We start from the raw sequence: 25,138 nt of genomic DNA, 5'->3' as shown, positions 1-25,138 counted from the left end.
ACCTTGCTCACCTCCTCCTGCCTCCCCTCTCCCTGGGCCCCCGCCCTCCCACTCATCCCCCTCCCTACTTTCCTCTCCCCTGGCCCTCCCACCCACCATAAATCTGTAACTCAGGGAGGGGGGGGGAACCTGTGGTAGAAACCAGCAAACCAAACCAACCCCAGCTAATGAAAACGGTGATAAATCTCTGTCTATCAGGTTTGTTGTGAGCACAAACATTGCCAAACAAGGGCCCAGATGGCCTGCGGGCCCTCCTCCCTGCGGCCTGCAGAGCTTTAAATGGAAGTGGGTGCTTTCCAGTTCTATTTACTGCTTGGACACTGGAGATGATTGAGGCCAAGGGGTGCCTCCCAAGGAAATGGGGGGCCAGTCCAGGTAGGAACCTTCTGCCTCCCAGACCTGAGCAGGACCCCTCTGACCAATCCTTGCTTCCGGAGACAGCTCAGGGGTGCTCAGACGTGGGCTGGGGGCGGGAAGGAGCTGCCCCCTGGGCTGACAGTCAGGCCTCCACTGCCTGGCCACAGTTGGCCCCAAATCCCAGACACACATCCTCGACCGGGAGCCCCAGCGCCTCGGCGGGGTTTCCAAAGTGCTCTGCTCCCTGCCTGTACGTTCCCTCCTCTCCATCCTGACTCTCCAGCCCAGGCCAAGCCCCACCTCCTCCAGGAAGTCTCCCCAAACCTCCAGTGCTCAGGAACACTATTCTCAGTTCCGTTTCCTACAGCACGGCCACGGAGAGCCCGGCGTGGTCCTTACAAGACGTCTGCTGCCCTGGCGGGCAGGTCTGGTACGCAGCTGAGGGACGCCAGGCAGGCTCACGCCTCAGCTTCAGTGTCTTACTCTGTAAAATGGGCGTAGCGGGGGTGCCTGCCTCGTGGGCTGGCCGTGAGGATTAAGTGAGGGGGACGGAGACAGTGCTCAGCCAGGCCAGGGGCAGAGGCTAAGAGATTCGCGCGTGTCAGCGTTTCCCACGGGGGCCACCCAGTCATGAGCAGGCAGCAGCGCCTCCGTGCCCTGTCCTTTCCCGGAGACAAGAGTGTGTGTGTGTGCACGCTTGTGGGTGTGTCCTCGTTGGGTTCCCTTGAAAAGAGCCTCTGAGACAAGATCTTGCGTAGGGGTAGTTTATTTGGGAAGTGATCCCAGGAAGCCCAAGTGAGGGGATGGAGAAGGGAGACGGGAAGGGAAGGGAGCAGAGCAAATCAAGAGCGGTTAACAAGGGGGGGGCGCGGAGGTAGTTCGGTGGTTGAGCACCTGCTTCCCATGCACGAGGTCCCCTGTAGCTCCTAAAAATAGATAAATAAACCAATAGTTTTTTCAAAAAGTGGCTAATAAGCAAGTTACGTTGCAGGCAATCGGGGCTCACCGAGGAACTGTTGAGACGTGCCGCAGGAGTGTCCCACGGAGCGGCCGGGCAGCCAGGATATTCGCCCACGACTCCTGCCTTTCCTTAGCTGAGGATGTCCCCGAGGCGCCAAGTCCCTGGCGCTTGCCAGCGGGGCTGACTAAAGCTCCTCGGGAGGAAACCCTGCAGGGCAGAGGCAGAACGACTCCTTGGGGTAAACAATCGCTTTCCCGCCGGGGCTCCTGAGAGCTGCCGAGCACCTGAGAGGTGGGCCGAGGGGTATGGGGGGGCACTGAGAGCACCCTCTGGGAAGTCTTCACCTTTCTAGTTCCCACAGCTTCCAGCACAAAGTTTTGCTCACTATAATTACTTACAGATCAAAAGGAGGCTTGGGGGTGGGCGGTGAGCAGCAGATGTGACGCATGCAGTTGAGCGCCTGCCTCCCAGGCGGGAGGTCCCGGGTTCAGTTCCTGGTGCCTCCCAAAGAAAAAACAAGAGACAACGAGCAAACAAGAAGCAAAAACAATGAGCAAACAGACGAGGGCGCCATCTGGGGTGGGGGGAGGAGGCTTGGGCTGAGAGCAGGGAAACTCTGGGCTCTCTTCGCTGCATAGCTTTTAACTCATCGTGTGATCCTGAGCAAGACATATGACCACTCGGCGCCTGAATCTTCTGTGAACTCCTGACTTTCCCTCCTCTCAGCTTCTCCCGGAGTCTGGTCTTTAGGGGTGTTCAGATAGTTAGGAGGTGGCTGTGATGAGGGGGTGGGGGCAGGTCCCATCCGGCATTGCCCAAGGGAGGAGTGGCTGGCAGCGCTTCATTCACACACATCCTGGTCAGAACACACAGGTGTGTTCTCAGGCCCTCCTGGGGCGCCTCCTGCCCCTTCTCACCCTGGAACAACCTCAAAGGCCAGGAAAGAAAGAAAAGGCCGAAGGGGCTTTGGGCTGATGGGTCCTCGTGGAAAGAATTCCAGATGTCCCCCCCTAGCAAGGACGCTCTGTGGTTCCGGTCCTCGAGGCCAGGCGTGGGTTTTGCCCCATCGCTTGTGAATGTAGAAACCAGTTCATCCAGAGATCAATGTGGGAGTCTTGGGATCACTGGGACGCTCGTGGACAAGCTTTAGGAGTGCCTGAATCCCTTGGAAACAGATGCAGAATTAAGCATGTGAGGAGCTGTGCACACACGAGCTGCTCTAGGTTGGTGGTCCGGGGCTTCCTGCTAATTTTCAAAGGAGTCTGTGACCCAAGGAAAGTAGATCTGCGCTAGCCCAAATCTTCCGTCTCCAAGGGGAGGACACCGAGGTCCAGAGAAGGGAGGAGATCTGCCGGGCCACGGCTTAGGAAGAGGGTAAAACCCAAGGCCCCTTCCCCCGCTCCCGCGAGCCTTTGCGGTCGTGTGGGTCAGCCAGGGCTGCCAGGCCCCCCCACCCCAGGCAGGCCCCCCCACCCCAGGCCACACCCCGCACCCACCCCGCGGCCCCGCCCTCTTTGCTCCTGGAGGGAAGCTCAGACGGGACCGGGATGAAGGTGGGCGCTGAGGTCTGTTTCCATGGAAAACAGACCAAGAAAAACCAGACCAAATCTGGAAAGAAAAGGAAACCTCCGTTACTAAGAAAGAGTGCCCAGCCAGGGAACTTGAAACTTGAGTTAAAACTCTGCTTTGCTACTTACTGGCACCGAGACCTTCAGCGCACAGGCCGGCCTCAGTTTCCAGATGTGGAAATGGAGGCCATAACGAGGCCGACCCTTCTAAATTGTGGTGCCGGTTAGAGCAGACGGAGGGAAAGTGGCTTACAGAAAAGAAAGTTGCATACAAATGCTACTAATAATTATTATGCAGCAGAGGCCTGGCAAATACTGGTCTTGCTGCAGAGAGGAAATTGGTTATCACCTGGATGCCAGTTACCCAATTCTGGACAACTATTCTCCTTCAGGCCCTTGCAGCCTGCTGTCCTGGCAAGAGCCCTGGTTTTGGAGCCAACACCCCCGCTCCACCGCCTGTGACTGTGTTTGACCTTGGACAGATCACTTAACATCCCTGAGCCTCCGGCTGACCATCTACAAAATAAGGGTACAACCCACTTGACGAGGACATCACGAGGATCAGCTAGTACAAATGAAATTACCCAGAACCGTATCTGGACACATAATAAATGCTCAATAAACACGAGCTATCTTGTTCCTCTTCCCCGGGTAGTTTATGTATTCACTTAATGAAGTCTATCTCCTCCCTGTCTGTCTTTTCCACAAAACGTAAGCTTTGCAGAGTAAGGACACGCCTGTCTTGTTTACAGCTGTATCCCCCAGGTCTGGCACACAGCGTACAACAAATATTTTGTTAAATGAAAGAGTGGAAGTGCAAAAGCACGTTTTTAAGGATGGAAAGGAACTCTGACAATGTGAGAATGCTCATGAGCCTGGCCTGGTCCCAAGAGGGACCCAGAACTGTGCCAAGAGCTCTACGAGGGGTCAAGAGAGTTGGCGTCTGATCCTACCCCTGAAACTAACTGCTGGGCAACCTTGCCTAAGTCACCCGCCCTCTCTGGGCTACTGCGTGCTTCCTCCAGAGGGTGGAGCCCTGAGAGGCTGGCCTCCCAGGTCCTCAGGTCCGCTGGGGAGAGTCAAGGATTTCGGGGTAATTCAGCCACTTATTTAATGAGGAGGAAGAAGCAGGAGAGGATAAAGGCGGGGCTGGGGGTGGGGGTGGGGAAGTAATCCTCAAAGAAAAGTCAACACGCGACCGCGGCGCTCGGCAGCTGCGGGTGGGGACGGGTTGGTGGAAAGGCACGCTGGGCCAAAGTGCCGCCGGGCTGTGCTCGCCCCCGGAGCGTGTCTCCGCCGCGGCGTGTGCGCCCCGGCCTCGGCCCGCCCCTCCCTTCCTTGCGCGCCTCGCCAGTTCCCGCCGCCGCTGACTTTCTGACTTCTTAACTTGTCAGCAAATCCCGGAGTTAAAAATGCACACGCACCCCGGCCAGCCGCCAGCAGGGCCGTCTGGCCGCGGCTCCAGATGTGGGGCCACCGCGCGGGCCGCCCGCCCCGCCGCGCAGACTAAACAATCGGCCTCGGCCGCGAGCGCAGCGCAATTCCAGATGCCGCGGCCCTCGCGCCGCGCGCTAATTGGGCCGCGGGCGCGAGGCTCCGTCAGCGCGGGCCAGGCCCTCCCGGGGGCGGCCTTGGCTCGGGGCCCGCCTGCGGGGCTACCTGGAGCCGGGGGTGGGCTGGGGAGGCCGAGGGGACGGGGAGGGGAGAGGCAGAGACACGAAAGAGACAGGCAGAGACAGAGGAAACTCCCAGAGAGAGGGAGACACGCGGAGAGAGGCTGAAAGAGACACTTCTCCAAAATGAGGCAGAGAGCCACACAGATTGAGAGCCAGAAACGGGGGGGGGGGGGGGGGGGGGGGTGTCTATTCCGATTTCAATGGAGACGGAAGAGAAGCGGAGCTAGAGACACAGATGGAAAGGCTGAGAAATAGAGGCAGGCCAGACAGAATCAGGAGACAGAAAGGCAACGGCAAGGAAACGCAGACCTGGCTGGGGTGAACCCGGGAGGCGCTAGGTGCTCAAAAGACCCAGAATCTATCGCCGGGTCTCTAATGGTGTCATGGGTGTCTCCCCCCTTTTGTTTACGGCACCCCTTCTCCCGCACTCTCATATATATATTTTTTTTCTTAAAGTAAATTCTACAGAGTCTCTCTGCTCTCGCGGTAACCTAGTCCTGGCCGTGGAGAGCCTGGATGGCTGCGCGGAGGAGGAGCCCCCCGCTCCCAGAGGAACCCAAGCGGTCTAAATTTCTCCCCCAAACCTGAGCTGGGCGACCGGAACTCGCCCTGGACTCTGCGGGCCTTGCCTAGGGGCAGAAGAAGGTCCTGGATGATGCCTGCGGGGTGGGGGGGCCTTTCTCCCGGGTGAGGGGGGCGCTTTCTCCCAAGCAGCCACCTCGCCGACACCTTCCTTTCTTTTGCGCGCTGGGGCCTTCTCAGCCCCACAGGCAGGGAGATGGCGGGTTAGCAGAGGCCCAGGGCAGGGAAGCCCACCGGCGACCACCGGGGGACCCCTCCCCCCCACGCCTCGGGTTGCGCCCCCGCCGGGAGGCCTGGGCGCCCCGGGGGTGAGCGCGGAGGGCAGTGCGGGCGGCCCGGCGGCTCTCGGAGGCCCCTCTCTGACAATCTTTCCTTTGTTTGTTTTCTTAAATCTGGGAGGCCTGAATTCCTGCCGGATTCCGTAGGTTTCACTCAGGAAGGAGGCGCCCCCACCCCACCCCCTCTCACTGCGGGCCCGGCTGCGGGGGGACCGGCAGGTCCTTCCCGGAGGCCCGGGGGCGCGCGGCGAGTGGGCGCCGGGCGCTGCGGCCGGTCCTGGGCTCCCTGCCCGCGCGCGCCACCGCGCAGCCCCGCCGCCGGGCCCCGGGCAGCCTCCGCGGAGGAAAAAATCCAACCCAACCAGGAATGCTTGAAAAGACACAAAGAGCAGCCCTCCCCCCCCGTCCCAGCCTCCCTCCACACCCCTCCACCTCTCACACTCCCCCTTTTTTTTTTTTTTTAATTTCGGTCTCCAAACTTAAGCCTCATTAATTTCCAAAAAAAATTTCCCCCAATAAAAGGCAAACATGGAAAGAAAAACAAACTATTAGAAAATAGAGGAGGGAGGAAATGTTATTTAAAAGGTTAGCAGACCGCATCATTTTCCAATGATATTATATACTCCCAGCAGTATCCAAAATATATACGGGCGGTGGGCCAAGAACGTAAAAAAAAAGCCTGAAAAAACCCCTCACTTAGACACAACATCTGGACTGGGGAGCGAACAAACCCCCCATTTATCACACTTAATCCTCCAATGAAGCAATCGACAGTTGACTTCTGTTTTGCTAATTTAGCTGCTTTCAAGCGCCGGCCCAGTCCAGACCGGGAATTAAGTGTCACTAGTGGAGGACTGCCCTGCCCCCGCGTCCCCCTCCCTCCCGCCCGGGTCCTAGGAAGGGGGAAAGAGATTATTGAAGAAGAAAGAGACCTTTTAACGAATTCCCTTTAGCCCGCCCACTCAGGTCAGCTAAGATCTGGACTCCGACCTGCCTCGCCCCCTCGCCCAGCACCCTGACACCCACTTGCTTAGCGGCCACGCCCCCAGCCGTCAGCTGCCTCCCCCCTCAGACTTGGCGGAGCAGTGGCACCAGTGGGCCCCTCACACCAGCAGCTCTAGCCTGTCACCGGCTCACCGACTTCTCGGGCTGGCTAGGTGCTGCCCGCGTCGTGCCTGGCATTGCCCGGCGGCCTGGCAGCTTGACCCCTGGGCGGGGGGAGCGCCCGCCGAGGGTGGCAGAGCGGAGCTGCGGGGAGCCTCCATTCCCGCCGGAAGTGGATGGGAGCCTGGAGGCCAGAGGTGGAGGTCCCCGGCCCAGCACTGTCCTGAGACAATGGGATCTTGGGAGGGCGCTGAGAGGCGGAGGATAAATCAGGGAGAGTGTATCATTTGAGGATTAATCAATGAATCCCTGGGCCCCCCCGCCCAGTGGGGCTGGTGCCAGAGGCAGGGCTGGTGGCGCAGACTTCCTTCCCCAGCCACCTGCCCTTCTCCCCAGATGCCTCCGCGTGTCTCTCTCCTCGCCTCTCTCCCACCATTCTTATCTCTGTGGCGCCTCTTCTGAACTGGGGGGCTGAAGGCACAGCTTTCTGTCTTCCCTTCCCGGTGGGCTACAGACAGGTCTACGACCGGCTCTCAAGGTGGCAGGCGCCTGCAAACGGAAGGGGTTGGCGAATGCGCCCTAGCCCAACCCGCCTGCTCCTCCTGACTGGGAGCCAGTCTCCCCTGGTCCCCAGCTCCTTGTAGGGCCCCCAGGACTAGCCTAGGCTCCTCCAAGAGGCTCCTTGAACCCCAGTTCTCTGCAAGCACTCAAGATGGTCTGGCTGGGTCTCAGAGTTCTTGGACAGGAGCCCTGAGGTCTGGCCCCACTTGGGGAGGAGCCTTGAGCCCCCTGACCCTGTCCCTCAGGGCCCGTGGAAGCTGCCTCTCTGGACCATCTTTCATGTAGACCACTCATTTCAGCAGGCTTTTAATGAGCAACTACTATGTGCCAGGAGTGTTCTAGACCAGGGATATGGAGCTGGATGAGACTCTCTCCCTACTCTTGGGGGCTTGAGCCTCCACTGGCCCTTACTTTCTGTGCATATGGAGATGTCTTAATACCCAGCCATATTTGTGCAATAAGCAGTCACCGAGCATCTGCCGTGGACCAGGCACTCGCTAGGCACTCAGGGGTCAGAGACGATGAGAGGCCTCTGCCCTCAGACTTGCCAGGGAGACAGACGATTGGCCAACAAATTAATTCTAAGCCAAGGCAGATAATACGGGCCTCCAGTGAGGTCTTCAGAAAAGCTTTGGGGTGCACCCCAGAGGAGGGACTGACTGAACGTGGCTGGGAAGGACCCCCGAGTTGCGGGGAGGGGGTCTCAGCAGGATCCGGCTCTCGAAGGCCCTCCTGGGGGCACTGCCACCTGGCGGTTAAGAGCAAGGACCCTGGAGCCAGGAGGCACAGTTGCTCGGCTTCCTGCTCTGCTCCCTCATCTACGGGCGCTACCCCCTCTTTGCCTCTTTGAATCTCGGTTTTATCATCTGACAAGTGGGAATAAAAATAACTTCCTGGTGAGGCTCCGATGGGATACTACGGAGAAAGCTGCTGGCCTGTGGCAAGCTCTGAACGAATGTCCGCTTTATCTTCCAAAGGATGTGGACAGAGCACCGTGGCTTCCCCGCCACCCTCAATCTCAGCAGCTGCTACGATACTGGGCATGTGGAATAAGTGGTGGGTGAAATGGATGGATATAATAGAAAGCTCATCACACCTTGGCTCCAGTGACGCTAGGTAGACAGAACTGTGCATGGTGGATGATGGGCCTGAAGGTGCCTCCTCCTATCTCAGATGTCTGGCCACAGGCTGGCGGGCCTTGGTGGCTGATCTTCCTGCTCCCACATCCCTGGAAGCCAAGCAGGGTGGGTCCCTCTGAAGCCCCTCTTGCCCTGTTTAGCAGAAAGCCAAGAGATGTCCTGTGGCCTGGAGCCACCATTCCCTGACTCTGGTTTGAGGTGAATCCTGATTTGCTGTGTGTCCTTGGGCAAGATAGAACCCCTCTCTGGGCCTTGGACTCCTCATAGATAAAATGAGTGGGTGAGACTGGTTGCTCTCCTGCCTCCCTTGCAGCCTTTGCAGTTTATGTCTGATTCTTCTTTGAGCTGGGGGAACCTCATCTTGCCTTCTGGAGCCTGCTCCTCTGGAGGAATGGGTCCCCCCTCTCCTATTTCTTGCCTACCTCTTGGCTTTTCTCTGTGATGTCCCCTTCTTTCTCCTTTATTGCTCCCCCTGCTTTCCTCCTCTCTTCTCTCCTCCTCTCCTTGTGCCACAGTCTCAGGGTCTGGAGGGGATATGTGGATGAACTGATGGTTAACACCTTCCCGGGCCACTTGCCCCTCCCACCTATACCCGGCTGCTTGACCCCTGAACCTGGCCTGAAGAGCCAGGCCTCTCCATCTGTCCTCTTGGCTGGGAGCCCTGACCCTTGACCTCTGACTTCGGCGAGAGTACGAGAATGGCATCCCAGCTGGACCAAGAGAGTGCCTAATATAGGTCTTCTGTCCCCAGAGACGGGCAGGCTCTGTCTTCTCACGCTGCCCTCCCCCCCGCTCCCCCAGAATCCTGGACTCAGGGACGGGGGCAGGAAAGGAGGCTAGCTGACACTCAGCCCCCAGCCCACGCCCTTCACAGCGCCACCTCCCCCCTCGCAAGCTGGGAACAGCCCTTTAAAGAGCCCCGTGTCCCTGGAGGTCCTTACCGTCACCGAGGAACCATTTACTGTTGTCAGGAACCATTTCCGGAGAGCCTACTGTGTGCCAGGTACTGGGCTGTGAGCCAGGAGGGGTGTCTGCGCAGGGATAGAAGGGGGGTGGGGGTAGGACAAAGGCTGGGGGAGTCCCCAGGGAGGGGCGCCGCCGCCAAGCCTGGGGCTCGCGGGCAGAGGGTTTGGCAGTGCCTGTGCGTGGGCCAAGCTGGAGCGGCACCTGAGCCGCAGCCAGGTCCTGGAGGCAGGCAAACAGGATGCTCCGCGCTGGGCGTGGTGGGGAGCGGGTGGGGGGCAGGGGCACACAATGGGACATTGTGTGCTCTGGACTTGCACTCCCTCCTGGTCTCTGGGCTCCCCTCCCGCTCCATCACCTCCCACCCCGCTGTCTATCAGGAGGCAGGGAAGACACAGCCCAGTGGGAGGTGATGGAGCGGGAGGGGAGCCCAGAGGGCGGGAATGGACGGGGCTGGGGGTGGGGTGGGGGAGGGGCTGCACGGCCGAGACTCCCCCCCCCCCCCAGCCAGGAGGTGTCGATGAGGGGGGTCTGGTTGCTGGCATGTGACAGTCACAGCATCCAACCCCGGCTCTGGGCTCTGGCCTCAGCTGGGTCTTGGGGAAGTCACCTAAATGTCCTGAAACTCAGTTTACCCACCTGTGAAAGGGGATAAGGTGACCCTTGCCCTGCCCACCTCCTGTGTTGTGACCGAGCCGTGAGGCTGGCGCGGCCTGCTTCTGCCGTGCCTCTGGCCGTGAGGGCCCTCCTGCCTGAGAAGCACCCCCTTCGGGGGCAGCATGGGGGCAGAATCAACGGCTGCCTCTGCGGGGCTCCTGAGGGCTCCAAGGAGCGAATGCAGCACCCTGATTCTCTGAGTATTCAGCCAAGCACCCTCACTCTTTATTCATTCAGTTAAGCGCCCTTTGAGCTTCATCTCCTGCCCTCAGGGAGCTCCAAGTCAAATGGGGAGCTGGACACACACACACAGCATAGTCATATCGTAACAGTAGTCAATATTGATTGAATACTTACTCTGTGCCAGGCATGGTGCCAATTACTTTACTTCATATTCTCATGTTGAAGATGAGGACACTGAAGCACAGAGAAGTTAAGCAGCTGGCCCAAAGTCACACAGCTAGCAAGCAACAGAGCTAAGATTGGATCCTGGGCAGTCTCTCTAGAGGCCGAGCTCTGAGCCAGTACATTGTGCACACAGCAAGCACGATCCTACACAAACAAGGGTAAAGGAATAGCAGAGGGAAGGTTGGGTTGGGCCTCTGCAAGAAGACTGAAGGAGAGGCGGGGTCAGCTATTACTCCGCTTCTGCTGGGCCAGAACGAGGGAAACAGGCTTGCCTTGCAGCTGGGAGGCCCTGGCGTATCTCTGAGCTGGGGGTCCAGGGATGGATTTCCAAGGCTGGAGGTGGAGTCAGTCTTCCTTGAAGACAGCGGACAGTTCTTTGATTGGGCAGAGTCCCTGTCATCCCTCCTGGGGTCCGGGGATGGTTTGAGGGTCTTCCCGGCCCGAATCTCTGTGAGGGAGGGCCCTCAGGGGGCTCCGGGTGGAAGGTGCGTCTGCACCACGGAGAGCTCCGCCCTTCCCGATTCCCCAAGCCGGCTGGGCACGCTGCTGCTCTCTCGCCGGCAAGTGCTGAGGAGCGGGGAGGTGTTCAAGAGGACGGAGCGTGCTGGAAGGCACTGCTCAGACAGCGAGTGATGGAAAACCACTCCAAGCAGCGTGAGCAAAAGGAAGGGATTTAGTGGCTCAAATAATCCGTCAGGACAGGTGTGTGTCTGTGTGAGGGGGTAGTTTAGTGACTGCCTGAAAAGATACCGTCAGTTTTCCCTCTGTACCTCTTTCTTGAGCTCACCCGCAAGTTGGCTGTGTTTTTTGGGGTATGATCGCCTCATTTTTTTCCCTCCAAGTGCAGCTGCGCTTCCTCTCAACCACAGCAGTGGAGTGGAGAAGGCACGGGGCTCAGGGCCGCATCTGCCGCGTGGGGAGTGGCGGCGAGGAGAGGGTGGGACGAGGCGTGGAGCAGATGACTTCAGGCTGGCGTCTCGGGGGAAAGGGCATTTGCCACTCCCAGCACCCCCGTCTGTAAAAGCTTAGCTCGGGGCACGTGCCTACCCCTTGGGCCAATCGGGTGGCTGGGAGGATGTGCCCTCACCTTGGCCAGGCCTGTCTCGGGGCCCACCCTGAGGCCGGAGGAGCCGAGCGCGGTGAACACAGAGCCACGTGGAGTCGGGGAGCGGTAGTCGGTGCAGGACAGGGGTGCAGTCCCCCAGAGTGGACAAGGGCAGAGGAAGCAACGGAATAGACTTGGCACAACTTCTTGGAGCCTCAACTTTAGTCCAGTATTCTTGGGGGAAGGTTTCTTTTATGACATTTTAAAACATTCTTTTTCTTTTATAACACACATTGCCATTTAAAGTTCGTAGAGACTTCTAAGATCGGTAAAACACACGACATCAAAAAACGTTTGGGCTCACAGCAGGCTCTGCTCCTCAGCCCTGCTCCCTCTTCCAACCCGTGTGGGTTTTTTTCAAGCTCCCCCGATGGTAAGGACATGGGGCTGAGATGGAGATGGAGTTGGAAAGTTCGAGCAGCCCTGGGGATGCAAATACCCCGGAGTTGGGGGCTGGAGACAGGTGGCGTAAAATCTTGCTCTGCCACTCTCAAGTCCCGTCTCTGAGCCTCTTCACTCCTCTGCAGAATGGGCTCGAGGAGGCCTGCTTGGCAGAGAGGTGGCGGTGAGGAGCCAGCGACCCGACACTGAAGCTCTCGGCCCAGGGCCAGCTCCAAGGAGGATGCTCTGTGAAATGCCAGCTTCTCCCTTCTCTTTTCCCCAGGCTCTGAGAGCAGGGATGGGAGACCCGCCATGGACCTGACAGCTCAACAACGCTGCCCCTCTGCTGCTCCCTGCAGAAGCTTCACGACCCTCTCCTCTTGGGAGCTATGACCATAGGCACTGGCATGGGCCATAACTGGCTCTGCCACCAAATGGACGTTGAAAAAGCAAATGAATCCTTCACCAGCCTAGACACAACATCGCCCACTTGGGGAACTCACTGTTCTGTGTTCCCAGAGCCCTTTGCACCAATTCCTCCTGCAGTATGTTTTGCCAAGCGCTGCTTGTGTGGCCCTTGCTGCCACCAGTTTGTGGATTCCTAGAGGCAGGAGTTGTGTCTCCCCCACCTCTGTGCTTGCATTGCTCAGCGTGAAAGCTGGCGCTGACTTAAGAGCCCAGGGGTCGTCTGATGGCTGAAGAAGGCGCCAGCCGGGAGGGCCACAGCTCTGGGCTGCTTCTCGCAGCCTGTCCAACTAACAGGTTACCGCCACTGTTTGTTGAGCTCTTAAACTGCATCAGCACATACCACGAGCTTTTTCATTCATTCTATCGTGTAATCTTTAAGATAACTCTCTGTCACAGGATCTTTCGTTGTCCCCATTTTATTATTTTTATTTTTTATTTATTTTATTTTTTTAAATAGTCACCTTTACAACAGGTCTTTACTTCTTTTCTTTTTTTTTTAAAGATTTATTTATTTCTCTTCCATTTCCGCCCCCCCCCCAGATGTCTGTTCTCTGGGTCTATTTGCTGTGTGTTCTTTGTCCGCTTCTGTTGTTGTCAGCGGCACGGGAATCTGTGTTTCTTTTTGTTGCGTCATCTTGTTGTGTCAGCTCTCCGTGTGTGTGGCGCCATTCCTGGGCAGGCTGCACTTTCTTTCGCACTGGGCGGCTCTCCTTACGGGGCGCACTCCTTGCACGTGGGGCTCCCCTACGTGGGGGACACCCCTGCGTGGCAGGGCACTCCTTGCGCGCATCAGCACTGCGCATGGCCAGCTCCACACGGGTCAAGGAGGCCCGGGGCTTGAACCGCGGGCCTCCTATGTGGTAGACGGACGCCCTAACCACTGGGCCAAGTCCGCGTCCCTCATTGCCCCCATTTTAGAGAAGAGAAACGGAGGCTCAGAGGGTTGAGGCACTGGCCTACGGGGGCCCAACGCGTCAGCTGCTGCTGTGAAATGCAAATCCACTGCTGTCGGATGTCAAAGGCAGGGGAGGAAACTGCTCTCTGTTTCTGGCTTCCCCCCAGGTTCTACTGTGGAGAGAGGAGGGCTGGGGTACAGAGAAACCCCCAGAAGTAAAACTGAAATGGGGTTCGGTTAGAGAAAAGGTGGCTGGTCAGAGGCTGCTGGGTGGGGCTAGGCGAGGGAAGGGCAGGGACGGGGGGGTCCTAGGAAAGGTCGAGGGGACTTGGGGCCTGGGGGGGCCAGGGGGATGTCGAGTGCTGGAGGAGGAGCTGGAGGAGGAGGGGGCAGCGGGGCAGCACCTCCTCTTGGAACCGGCTGGGCCCGGGAGCCCGCCCCCTCAGGTTGCTTCCAGCTGGATCGGGGAGGGGGGGTGTTCAATATTAATCGTAATGACTGTGGCGGGAAGATAATAGGCCGCCGTCAGATTCGAAGGGGGTAAGCGCTTATCTGAGGCTGCTGGAGACACATGTCTTTCACCTGCTCCTTTAATATCCCCCCTCCTCCATTCCGCCGCCCGCCCCCTCCCACCAGCCTAGAACAAAAGGGGTATTATGGGCCGGGGTGTTTTCAGGCTGCAGCCAAGGAGACATCCCTTCCCCCGCCCCCCGCCCCGTTTGAACGAGGCCTTTTCCTCCCGCAGGAGATTAGCTCTGTTTGACAAGGCAGTGAACTTCGGGAGGGGCGAGGGGGGGGGTCCTTCCGCGGGAGCCTCCGAAGGGCAGCCCTGACGGAAAGACCCCAAGAGGCGGCCCTGAAGACCGACCCACGGAGGCGGCGGCAGACAAACAGACACGCACCGCGCGGGAAACCCCTGGAGGTAGAATTAGTCCCCGAGACCCGGGAAGCTGCACACACTCACACCCTCACACACACACACACACACGGAACAAAGAGAGAGAGAAACACATCCCCACTCGCCACCAGACTGACCCAGACACAAAGGCAGAAAGAGCCCAGGGGACAGGGGGACAGGAAGGGGGAGACACCAAGGAGGCCAGCCAGGGCGAGGGGAGGAAAGGAAAGGGACGGGAACAAGAGCTGCCCCCTTGACCGGCCGGGCCCGTTTCACCCGCCCTGGCCTCGGGCCCCTGTGGAGGCGGGCAGCTTTGGGGTGGGCTTTCCCAGCTTCCGAGGGCAGTGGTGGGCAGGGGGAGACGTGGCAGAGAGAGGGCCAGAGAGGCAGGCTGGGAAATCGGCCCGGGGACAAAGGCAGTGAGTCGGGTAAGAGGGGATGGAAAAAGCCAGCAGGAAATGGGAGTTTCTAGAACAAGGCGGCTCGCAGCCTCTGGAAATGAACAGGTGTGGAGGTGAAGTGCTAGGGGCCTGGCGAAAGGCCTGGGGGCAGGAGGGGAGAGGCCGAAAGCCAGGGGTGGCCTCCACCATTACTGCTATCCCTAACCCATGCCCAGGCCCGGGGATCCAATGGCAGTGGAGAGAGTTGGGCTGTTACTCCTGGAAAGCCCGTGTTCAAATCCCAGCTCTGCCGTTGTCTGACTTTAGGTAATTGCCCTAACAGATCCTAGCCTCCCCTTTCCCCTCTAGAGAATGGGAATAAGATGGGATTGTCTTCAGGGGGTTTCGAAGACTCCAATTAAGAGTAGGTATTTAGGCGCCAGTGACTCAGAGTGAGGGCTAACGTCTACTGGTTACTTACTGTTTCAGGCCCTGTTCCAAGGCACTTTTCAGATACGATTCCACTAATCTCAGAACAGCCCCTCTGAGGACTAAGGCACGGAGCTGTCAAGTGGTGGAGCCATGGTTTGACTCGAGGCTGCCGAGGCTTAATCACCACTGCCTCTCATACCCGATCCGTCCTTATTGACAAGAGACACAGAGCCCCGATCTCCACTCTCCAGGAGCTCCACAGCCTTTTGGGGGAGGAAAAACTGCTTTTCTTATACTCGAAGGGGCTAGCTATTTCTGTCGGTGGAAGAGCAGGTGAGGCAGTAGGTCTGCTGGTAAACATTCAACCACTGGCTCTCATCGTGGGGAGTTGCCAGGGGCAGCCCCATTTGGCAGCTTTTGCCAATTTCCACGGTGCAAATATTCCCATCATCGCTGACTTCATGCTACCAACGTGACATCCCTGGGCGCAGAGTTGAGAAGAGATGCTTGCAGTCTGCTCTGGCAAACCAATATGAGCTGGCTTAAGAGGGGCCCAGGATGGCTGCACACCCCTCTTCCCCGCCGGGTGCTTCCGCCTTATTCAGGAGAGAAGAGATCCTGCTGCCCGCAGGTCGGTGCCAGTGCCAGGCATTGCATGGAAGTTCCAGACCAAGAGTGTGTCCAATGGCGTTTGTAGAAGTTCAGACGTGGGAGGGAGTGGTGGGGGTGGCCGGAGAACATCTCTTTTGTATATATCCCTGTGTGCTCTGCTGCCGGGAACTCCTAAATGACAGGGACCGCCTCTTCCCCCCCAGATCCGTTCTTCCCATCCCAGGTCCCTGTATCGCTTGCCCTTTGCAATGCCCAGAACCCACCCCAGGTTCTGTGAACTCCCAGTGTGTGCTAACACCAGTGCCTGGGGAGGGGTGGCACCGATTCCTGTGTACCCCTCCTCCTCTGGGGCCCCAAGTGCCTTCCGTGAAACCAAATACTCCCCCCAATCCCCCACCCGGACACCTGACGCTCTCCCGGGGCCCACTCAGGGCGCATGCAGTTTCCTGTCTGGGTCTTGGTAACCCCCTGAAATCCCAGCCTCCCTCCCCCCCGGAGCCCTTCCAAATGCTTATTAAGCCGTTTGCAAATCCAGGGCTGAAGTGAGCGGTGTGAGTTTAATAAAGCAGAAGACAGATGCCATCCATCACGGGCCCCCGGGTGGGGCGGCCAAGTGATGGACTCACACCCTCCCAGCAGCTTCTAGGACCGGCCACACATCTGACCCGACCCCTCTCCTCGCCCAGCCCCGGCCACGATCCCCATTCAGGACCTCCCTGGGGCGCGTGGCCACCCTTCAGCGCCCATTGCTGCCACGGCTCACACTCAGGAGGCCACTGACTCCCCATGGACAGGGAGAGTGGCTGGGAACCCAGAAGTCATGCCCACCCCCGCACTGCATTCCACGTCGATGTCTGGAACAGGTAGGGTCAGGAGCAGGGTGCAAAACTGAAGAGACCTCGAAAACCTCAGGAACAAAGATAAATCCTATTTTAATGCAATGCTTTTTAAATCAAAATTAACGCGAAAAGTCCACGATGGACAAAATATCAAAATTTTAAATAAAGACAGATTCAGTCCCGTTGATTTCTCCTGGGTCTCCAATACGGGCCACCATGGCACGAATGACAGTCCTCCCATAGCCAGTGGGTTCAAAAGCAAATCTCCCTCTGCAGGCTCCCATCTCAGCAAGGGCAACTCCATTCTCCCAGTTGCTCAGGCCAAAATGTTTGGAGTCACATTTCACTCCTTTCTTTTTGTGACACTCCACACCCAACTGTCAAGAAGACTTGTTGGTTCTACCTTCAAAATACATCCAGAATCCTACCACTTCCCACCACTGCTGCCACCCTGGTCCCAGCTGACACTACTTGCCCCTGACAGATGCGACAGCCTCCTCACTGGTCTCCCTGCTTCCCACTTGCCCTCTATAGGGTAAACACAGCGGCAGAGAGGGCCTTTAAAATCCGAGTCAGGCCATGTCACTCCTCTGCTCAGACCGTGCCCCCTCCCCACTCCATGGCCCCCTGCTGCCCCGGGAGGGAGCGAAGGCCAGGCTCTGCCGTCCCCACAGGGCCTTCCATGATCTGGCCCCCTTCCTCCGCTGACACGTAGGCTATCACTCTCTCCTTTGCTCTGCCTGCCCTAGACTCAGCAGGCTAACCAAACTCCAGCCTCAGGGCCTTTGCACTTGTCATCCCCTTAACCTAGATACCCGCACGGGCTCCCTCCCTCCCTCCTTCAGCGGTCTGCTCCAACGTCCTCTTCTGCCAACCTAGATCTAAAGCAAGATACTGCTGCCCCCACCCCGTCCCCCACCATCATATCCCCCTTACTCGGTGTTCTTTTTCATTTTTTGTTTGTCCCTCTCCAAGTCCGCTCTGGGATCCCAGTGTCTGGCGTGCGACGGAGACACACAGTCAGGGCTGTCGCCAGCCCCACCTTGACGCAGCCTTTCGCACACACCGGTTTTGAACAGAAGCCTCCTCCCTGAAAGCGCTTTGTCCCGCTTATCTGCCAGTCTCATTCCAAGCCCCACGTAAGGCTCTTCCTCCAGGAAGCCTGCCTCGTTGCCCAGGTGGTGTGGGCTTGAGTCAGAACCCAGGTATCCCAGGAAGGACTCTGAACGGGGCCCGGGAGCTCTGGAGCAAGCCCTGCTCTGGGTCCAGCTCACTGTGGGTCCTTGGACAGGTCACCCCTCCCCTCTGGACCTCGGTTCCTCCTTTAGAAGGGAAAGGATTTGGGCCAGGTTCTTTCTGGTTCCAACGTTGTAATATTTTGAAGTCTTCTCTGAGAGCCTAAAATAGTCTCTGGAATCAGGCTATCTGGGTTCAGATCTTGGCAGCCGTGTTTTCCAGCTGGGTCAGTTAGATGCTCCGGGCCTCTTTTGTTGCATCTGCGGAATGGGGACAATTAGAGACCTTGTCTCCCAGGATTGTTGTGAAAATCAAATGAGTGCCTTCATGTAGGGTGACTCAGAAAGCACCTAAAATACTCCATAAATGCTATCTGGTTTCATTGCCATTAGTGGAACAGACACGCAGAATTCCAGACTTCTTTATTAGTGACTTTTTGTATTTGACCAAATACATGTATTTTTCAACAGCAGCAGCAGCAAACCTTTTATCCCCAGGAAATAAAATGGCTGACATGGGAACCAGGGAAGGGCCAGCCTGCGGCTTCTCGCGCTGTGCTGCGCGGGCGCCTCTCACCCCAGCCCCACGGCCCAGCCCCCTGTCGGGTGCCCCCCGGCGCCTTCCTCCCTCCTGCAGCCCTTGGGCCGGGCCCTCCCCACCCAGTCCCCTGCGGCAGGGCTCCTGATCCCACCGACACCCAGGCTCGATCCGCCCGCAGCTCGTGTTTTACGCCCAGATGCTGGAGCCGGGTGCGGGAGCCCTGCCCGGGGCTGGGCCGGGGGCCAGCTCGACATCTGGCATCGATTAGCAACGGTGGCTGTGGAGTGGACTCCTCTGCCTGCCACTCACCTATCTGCCGGGGTGACAGAGGGAGATGGGAAAAAGGTTTTCACAGCTGGAATAAATTGAGGGGAAGTGGAGGGGGAGGGTCGAAAGAGACAAAAAACAACATTGAACTCAAGATGGAAGAAAGACAGTATTAGAGGAGGTAATGAGGAAAATATGTGTGCGTGTGTGCCCGTGTGTGCACGTGTGTGTCTGGGGTAAGTGGGAATGTGTGTGCGCTTCTGTGTGTGTATGCACATGTGTTGTGTCTGGAGTAAGCACGTGTGTGTGTGCATGTGCATATGTGTGTCTGGGGCGAAAGAGACTGTGTTTATGTGTGCTTGTACGTGTGTGTGTCTGGGGCACGTGTGCATGTGCACGTGTGTGTTTGGGTAAGTGAGAATGTGTGTGCGCTTCTGTGTGTGTGTATGCACGTGTGTTGTGTCTGGAGTAAGCGCGCATGTGTGTGCATGTGCATATGTGTGTCTGGGGCAAAAGAGACTGCGTGTTTATGTCTGCTTGCACACGTGTGTGTCTGGGGCATGTGTGCATGTGCATGCGTGTGTCTGGGGTAAGAGGAAATGTGAGTGTGCCCGTGTGCTGGTGTGTGCCGGTGGGTGTCTGGGGTAAGTGCGAGTGTGGGACTGTTGGCGAATCTGCCAAGATCTTTTAGTGCTATGCAGTGTTCTGTTTATTTGGGGAGAACTGCCCTCTCCACCGAAGACGGGGAAGACTCCCTAGCCCTGGTTCCCAGGACATGGTGAACTTGAGGAAAAGAGGGAAAGGGGTGTTGAGAAAGGGGGGCAGGGAGGAAGAGAGGGGAGGAAGGCAGGGCAGGGACAGACCGGGGACACCAGCGGGGCGAGACGGGGATCGAAAGGGGAAGGCGACGGCGGGAAAACACGGACCTGGGCAGAGGAGAAGAGAAGGCTGCTGAGAGAGGGCCCCGCCCGCAGCGCCCCGCCTGGACCCTGTCCCGCCGCCTGGACCCTGTCCCGCCACCTGGACCCTGTCCCGCCGGCCCGCAGCTTCCCTGGCCCTGGGCCCCAGCCCCGGTCATCGGGCGGTGATGGCCCGGCGCCCCTCCCCCACCCGCTGACCCCAACTGCTTCCCCCGCTTCTCCCCCCCCCTTTCCCCTCCCAGCCGCCCACAGCTCGAGGAGGCCAGAGGAATTCCCCTCCTTCCCCATCTGCTTCCGTGGACACGATGGCGCTGTCAATTGCCCGCTCATTAGTCACCAAGGGGTTTCCCTCGGTCGCCGCCCCCCCCCAGTGGTCTTGCTTCAATCGAGCCAGGGCCAGCGGGGGTCTCTGCTTCCCACCAGGCCCCTGTTTGCAGCAAACTGCTCAGTAATAACCTGGTTAGAACTCTGGGGGCGGAGGGGCTTAGAGTGGGGGTAGTGGAGGGTCCCTCGGAAGCCCCTGAAGTGTGTGAGGGGCGAGGGGTGGGTCCCCCACTGCGAACAGCCAACTTCAGGCGGCTAACGCCCCTTCATAATATTATCCCTGTTGAGTCCATAAAAGCCCCCTCCAGAGTTACAGCATTCGAGAGACTATTAAGTTTTAAGGCCTTGGACCTCCGGGGAGGAGGCAGGTTGGCATGGGGGCTTGGTGGGCTCTTGGCTTATGTGGCAGCCGGAAGGGAGACTGCTTGGGGCTGAGGACAGGGCCAAAGGCCTTAGAAGGTGGTGGGCTGGGGCAGGGGAGGGGGCTCGAGACATCTCTCTGTGGCCTGGGAAATGGCTCTCAGACTTTATTATATTTTAAAGATGTATTTATTTCTCCACACCCCCTCGCTGTTTGCCCTGGCTGTATCTGTTTATCTTCCTTGTTTCTTTAGGAGGCATGGGGAGCCGAACCTGGGACCTCAATGTGGGAGGGAGGCATCTAATTTCTTGAGCCACCTCACTTTGTTGGGTCGCTCATTATGTTTTCCTTCTTGTGTCTCTTATGTCATCTTGCTGGGTCCGCTTGTTGCGTCAGCTTCCAGGCACTAAACCAGGGACCTCCCGTGTGGTAGGCAGGAGCGCAATCGCTTGAGCCACATCCGCTTCCTGCTCTCAGACTTGTGGAACCATAAGCTTGACCTTCCCTGGAGTGGGAACAGGTGAGCTGGGAGAGGAAAGGGACTTTCCCCTGTGAGGCTAGAAGGGACCCCTGACCTCTGGGCCTTAATGGCTCTCGCAGAAGCCGCTGATTTGGTGGGTGCCCCTCATTCTCGGGCTTCCTCAGCCAGAAGTGGCCATGGCCCTCCCCCAGACCTCACTGCTACCCCCGTTCTAGGCTGTGGCTTTGAGGTGGCACGCTCTCCATCTCACCCGTGCCCCTCTGCCCTTTCAGCCCGCCTGCCCGAGGACATCACAGGTGGCCGGTAGAGAGGCCCAGCCTGGGAGTGGGAAACCTGAGCTTGGGCTCCAGGCTCTGCCACTTGCCAGCCGTGTGACCTTGAGCAAGTCCCGTTCTTCGGGCCTTGTTTTTCTTACCTGTTCCCCAAGAGGGTTGGCCTAGATAATTGCTAAACTCGTGCCAATCCTCTGAGACTAATTTCATTACTTTTTGAGAAAAGGAGTGTTGGATTCGAGTAAAAACTCAGCACGTTTGCAACAACGACTAGCCTGCTCGAGCGTTCACTTTCCAGGTGTTCTCTCATCCCAGCAACCCACAGATGGAGCAATTATGCATCTCCATTTCGTCAGTGAAGAAACCGAGATATGGGGAGATGAAGTGCCCGGCTCAGGATTCAAACTCAGGACCGACCAAGCTCTCGACTGCTTAGGCCTGGCCTTGCCCTGACCGCCCATTAGTCTGTGCCGGGCTGCGTTGTGCAGGAGGAGGAGAGGCGCCGTTCTCGGGACCGGTGTCGCCGTTACCATGGGTCACTCCCTGCACCGCCCTTTTCTCTGCAGTTTGGGTGTAACGATGGCCCCCACCTAATGGGCGGCTTTGGAAGGAGTGATGGCAAGGAGTCGTGCGGAGCTCTTGGCGCAGGGCCGGTCCCTGCAGAGTCCTCCTTGCATGACTTATGACTTTTCTTTCCACAGCCGTCATCACAGGTTGCAAGATCCCTGCCTTGGCCAGCTCGGGAGGACAACTGCCCAGAGAGGCCACACAAGGGAGTCAGTGCCACACGGTCCCACCCTGTCACCAGCTCTTCATCCACCTGTCTTCTAAGAGCCCGCAGTTTGGAGATAATAGTGATAACACCACCTCACCTTTGTGGAGCGCGCTCTTTAGCATTTCAATTCAATTCTACAAATATTTACTGTGTGCCGGCCACAGGAGGAGGCTTCCCCTCGGTTACCCTCTTCTAATTGGCGAGCTCCTCCCCTCTGCCCCCAGCAGACACAAGCACGCGCACACAGTGCACACACACCCGTGCACACCTGCACACATACACACATACGCCCCCACATCCGAGCACAGGCACCTGCACACGCTCACACACATTTGTGCACAGGCACGTGTGCACACGTGGGCACACACGCCTGGCTGCTGCTGGCCCCATCCCACCTCCCTCAGCCTTCACGTGTACTTTGCTGTTGGCTTAGGTGGGCTCGTCTTGAACTCTAAGGCCCTGTCCTCTGAAGTCACCCTGCAGAGGCGTGTTGGTGAGGACGGTTCCCCTGGCTCTTAGGAGGTGATCAGCACCTGGGCTTGGGAGTCGGGCAGCCCCAGGTAAAACCTCTCTGCCACTCAGCAATCCTGGAAGTCTCGGCAAGTTTCTTACCCTCTTGGGACCTCAGTTTGCTTATCTGCAAAATGGGGATGATGATAGTAGCTACCTCACTGGGTCACTGTGAGGATTTAATGGGACAACATACTTGGCTCAGTGCCTGGGATGCCCTTGGCAATGGTGTGGATAACATAGCGATGGAGGTGGAGGGTGAGGGTCTCATGCAGAGACAGTTCCCCAAATGGTGACTTTTGAGACTTACCCGGAGAAATCCCAGCTAAGATGTATCTTTTCCTTTTTTTTTAAAAGATTTATTTATTTTGTATTTATTTCTCTCCCTTCCCCTGCCTCCCCCCCCCCCAGTTGTCTGTTCTCTTTATCCATTTGCTGCGTGTTCTTCTGTGTCCACTTCTATTCCTATCAGTGGCACCAGGAATTTCTGTCTCTTTTTGTTGCATCATCTTGCTGCGTCAGCTCTCTGTGCGGTGCCACTCCTGGGCAGGCTGCACTTTCTTTTGCATAGGGCGGCTCTCCTTACGGGGTGCACTCCTTGCGCATGGGGCTCCCCTACGTGGGGAACACCCCTGCATGGCAGGGCACTCCTTGTGTGCATCAGCACTGTGCGTGGGTCGGCTCCACACAGGTCAAGGAGGCCTGGGGTTTGAACCGCGGACCTCCCATGTGGTAGGCGGACGCTCTATCCATTGAGCCAAGTCCGATTCCCAGATGTATCTTTTCTCCTTGGCCCACCCATCATCAATGCCTGTTAGTTCACCACTTCAGTCCTTTGGGTTAAGATATTTGTCCCCTATTGAGCTATCCCTGGAATTCAGAAGCTTATCATCTTCACATAAATGACTTTAGCAGAGGCCTTGCCATTTGTCTCCAGCTAGGAAAATGTTCCTCCCTCCCTTTTTTCAGGAAATATTTATTGATCACTTCCTATGTGCCAGGTACAAAGACACAAAGGTGAACAAGACACAGAACCTGCTTTCAAGAAGCGACCTTGGGAAGTGGATTTGGCCCAAAGGACATGGCGTCCGTCTACCATATGGGAGATCCAAGGTTCAAACCCTGGGCCTCCTGACCCGGGTGATGGGCTGGCCCACACACTGCTGATGCATGCAAGGAGGGCCCTGCCACGCAGGGGTGTCCCCACATAGGGGAGCCCCACACGCAAGGAGTGCACCCCGTAAGGAGAGTTGCCCAACATGAAAAAAGTGCAGCCTGCCCAGGAATGATGCCGCACTCATGGAGAGCTGATGCAGCAAGATGACGCAACAAAAAGAGACACAGATTCCGGGTGCCGCTGACACAAGTGGACACAGAACACACAGTGAATGGACACAGAGAGCAGACAGTTGGGGGGAGGAGGGGAGAGAAACAAATAAAAAATAAATAAGAATATGTTTTCTTTAAAAAAAAAATAGAAGCAACCTGTCTAGAGGAGAAACTGACCATGGCAGACAGAGAGAGTGCTGTCGCAGGGGAAAGCACAGGAGTGGGGGCAGGGCTGAGAGCCCGGAAGGCCCCCAGCTGTAGGTGGAGGGCGAGTGGGGCCGGGCAGGGACTCAGGAATTGCGTGCTTGGGCTCATTGAGGAAGGTGACGGAGGGCATGCCAAGCTGAAGGACATGGGACAATTGTGGTTTGCAGTCAGGGCAGTGTTGGGGGCGGGAGGGCAAGGAGGCTGGGCAGGTGCCAAGGGCATCACCAGGTAGAGGACGAGCTTTGCCTACTCCAAGGACTTTCCAGAGGGCTCTGCTGCCCTGCACTAGGAATGCAGGGAGGGACATTTTTTTAAAAAATTGGGTTTGGGATTTAAAGTAGTTGTGGAAGATGAAAGAGTGGGAATTGCCCTTGAACGTCCCTAGGAAGGCTCAGTGTTGCCCGTGTTCTCTCCACTCTGGACGGGATTGCTGTGTCTCCTCCAGACCAGACCAGGCCACTAGCGTCCATTTAGGGGCCTTGTTTATCACGAGAATCCCCGTGGAAGTGGAGATTCAGGCCGCGAGAGGCTGCCTGGGCTGATGGGAAAGGGCAGGTGGGTGTCAGATGATGTTCTCCACCCCGTCCACTGGGGGCGCAGGGGAGTGGTATCTGTGAGAGGGCTCAAACCCTGAGGAACTCAGCAACCAGCCGAAACTTTCAGGGGCTGCTGCATAGCGACTGAGGTAGATTGGATTATTGGCCCCATGTTTTCATTCCCAGTTATAGGATTATATACCCACATATCCCCTCTCCCCCTAAATGGCTCCCTTATCTGTTTGCTCCTTGTTTTTCCTCGTTGTCTGTTTTTCCTTTTGGAGGCACCAGGAACCTAACCTGGGACTTCCCATGTGGGAGGCGGGCACCCAACTGCTTGAGCCACATCCGCTCCGCCACGCACCTTGTGTTTGCAGGTGACCCGGCTTTCCCGCCACGCTGATGTTGGGCTTGGTCATGTGACTTGTGAGCAAAGACTCGGTCATTGGCTTTGACCAGTGACATGTCAGTGCGCATGACAAGGGCACAGACTTTAAAATGTTTGTGCTGTTTGGTCTCTTAAGCTTCCGTGATCGCCATCCTGGTGCCAGGAGAATGTGGGGACGTGTGAGCAGGCCTGAACGGAACCCACAGCCTATGAGTAAGAAAACAAATGCTTTTTGTTGTAAACCCTGGACTGTTCCTATGACTTTCTGGGCAGCATAATTGTGGTGATAGCTGACTAATATAGCCTCAAGGTCATCTCCAAACAGTCTCCGTCCACCTACCTCCCCGGCCCCATTTCCAACAACTCAGTTCCAGCCAAACCAGTCCGTTCAACATCCTACAAAACCCAGCATTCCCTCTCACTCCCACTTGCTTAATTTAATGTACCTCTTTTTCCTCCCTACTGAACACCCAACATTTTCACCTTTCACTCAGTCTATTCTAGTCTACCAGTCTGGAAAAGTCTTCAAAAGACAAATCAAATATCATCTCCCCTTGGAAGCCCTCCGTGACTGCCCCCCGCCTCACCCCAGCACAAGGTCACTCTGCTGGGTTTCTCCAGCCCTCACCGGGCTCTGAGCACACTCCGGCTAACCTTGCCCTTGGCTTCATCTTTCCAAATGCACAGTGAATCCTTCGCCTGTCTGTGGCTCACGAATCTTTTGAGCT

The 25,138-nt window shown here is 57.3% G+C and overlaps 2 long non-coding RNA genes across 3 annotated transcripts; one reads left to right on the top strand and one right to left on the bottom strand.

Moving 5' to 3' along the window:
* The first annotated feature begins 322 nt into the window (after positions 1–322).
* Positions 323–3,520, top strand: LOC111765237 (uncharacterized). Its single transcript, XR_002797634.3, has 3 exons — positions 323–375; positions 1,349–1,609; positions 3,279–3,520. It is a non-coding gene; the product is annotated as an uncharacterized lncRNA (long non-coding RNA).
* Positions 1,108–9,382, bottom strand: LOC131280493 (uncharacterized). 2 transcript variants are annotated; one of them, XR_009188105.2, is made up of 5 exons: positions 9,168–9,382; positions 8,649–8,750; positions 1,717–1,819; positions 1,364–1,525; positions 1,108–1,283 (listed from the first exon to the last, which is right to left on the bottom strand). It is a non-coding gene; the product is annotated as an uncharacterized lncRNA (long non-coding RNA). The 2 variants fall into 2 exon arrangements; XR_011650051.1 differs by having other exon boundaries at positions 1,717–1,812.
* Positions 9,383–25,138: the final 15,756 nt, after the last annotated feature.

This window comes from Dasypus novemcinctus, chromosome 11 (assembly GCF_030445035.2).
Source record: "Dasypus novemcinctus isolate mDasNov1 chromosome 11, mDasNov1.1.hap2, whole genome shotgun sequence".
Classification (NCBI taxonomy): domain Eukaryota; kingdom Metazoa; phylum Chordata; class Mammalia; order Cingulata; family Dasypodidae; genus Dasypus; species Dasypus novemcinctus.
This window is presented reverse-complemented; position numbering and strand designations above follow the sequence as displayed.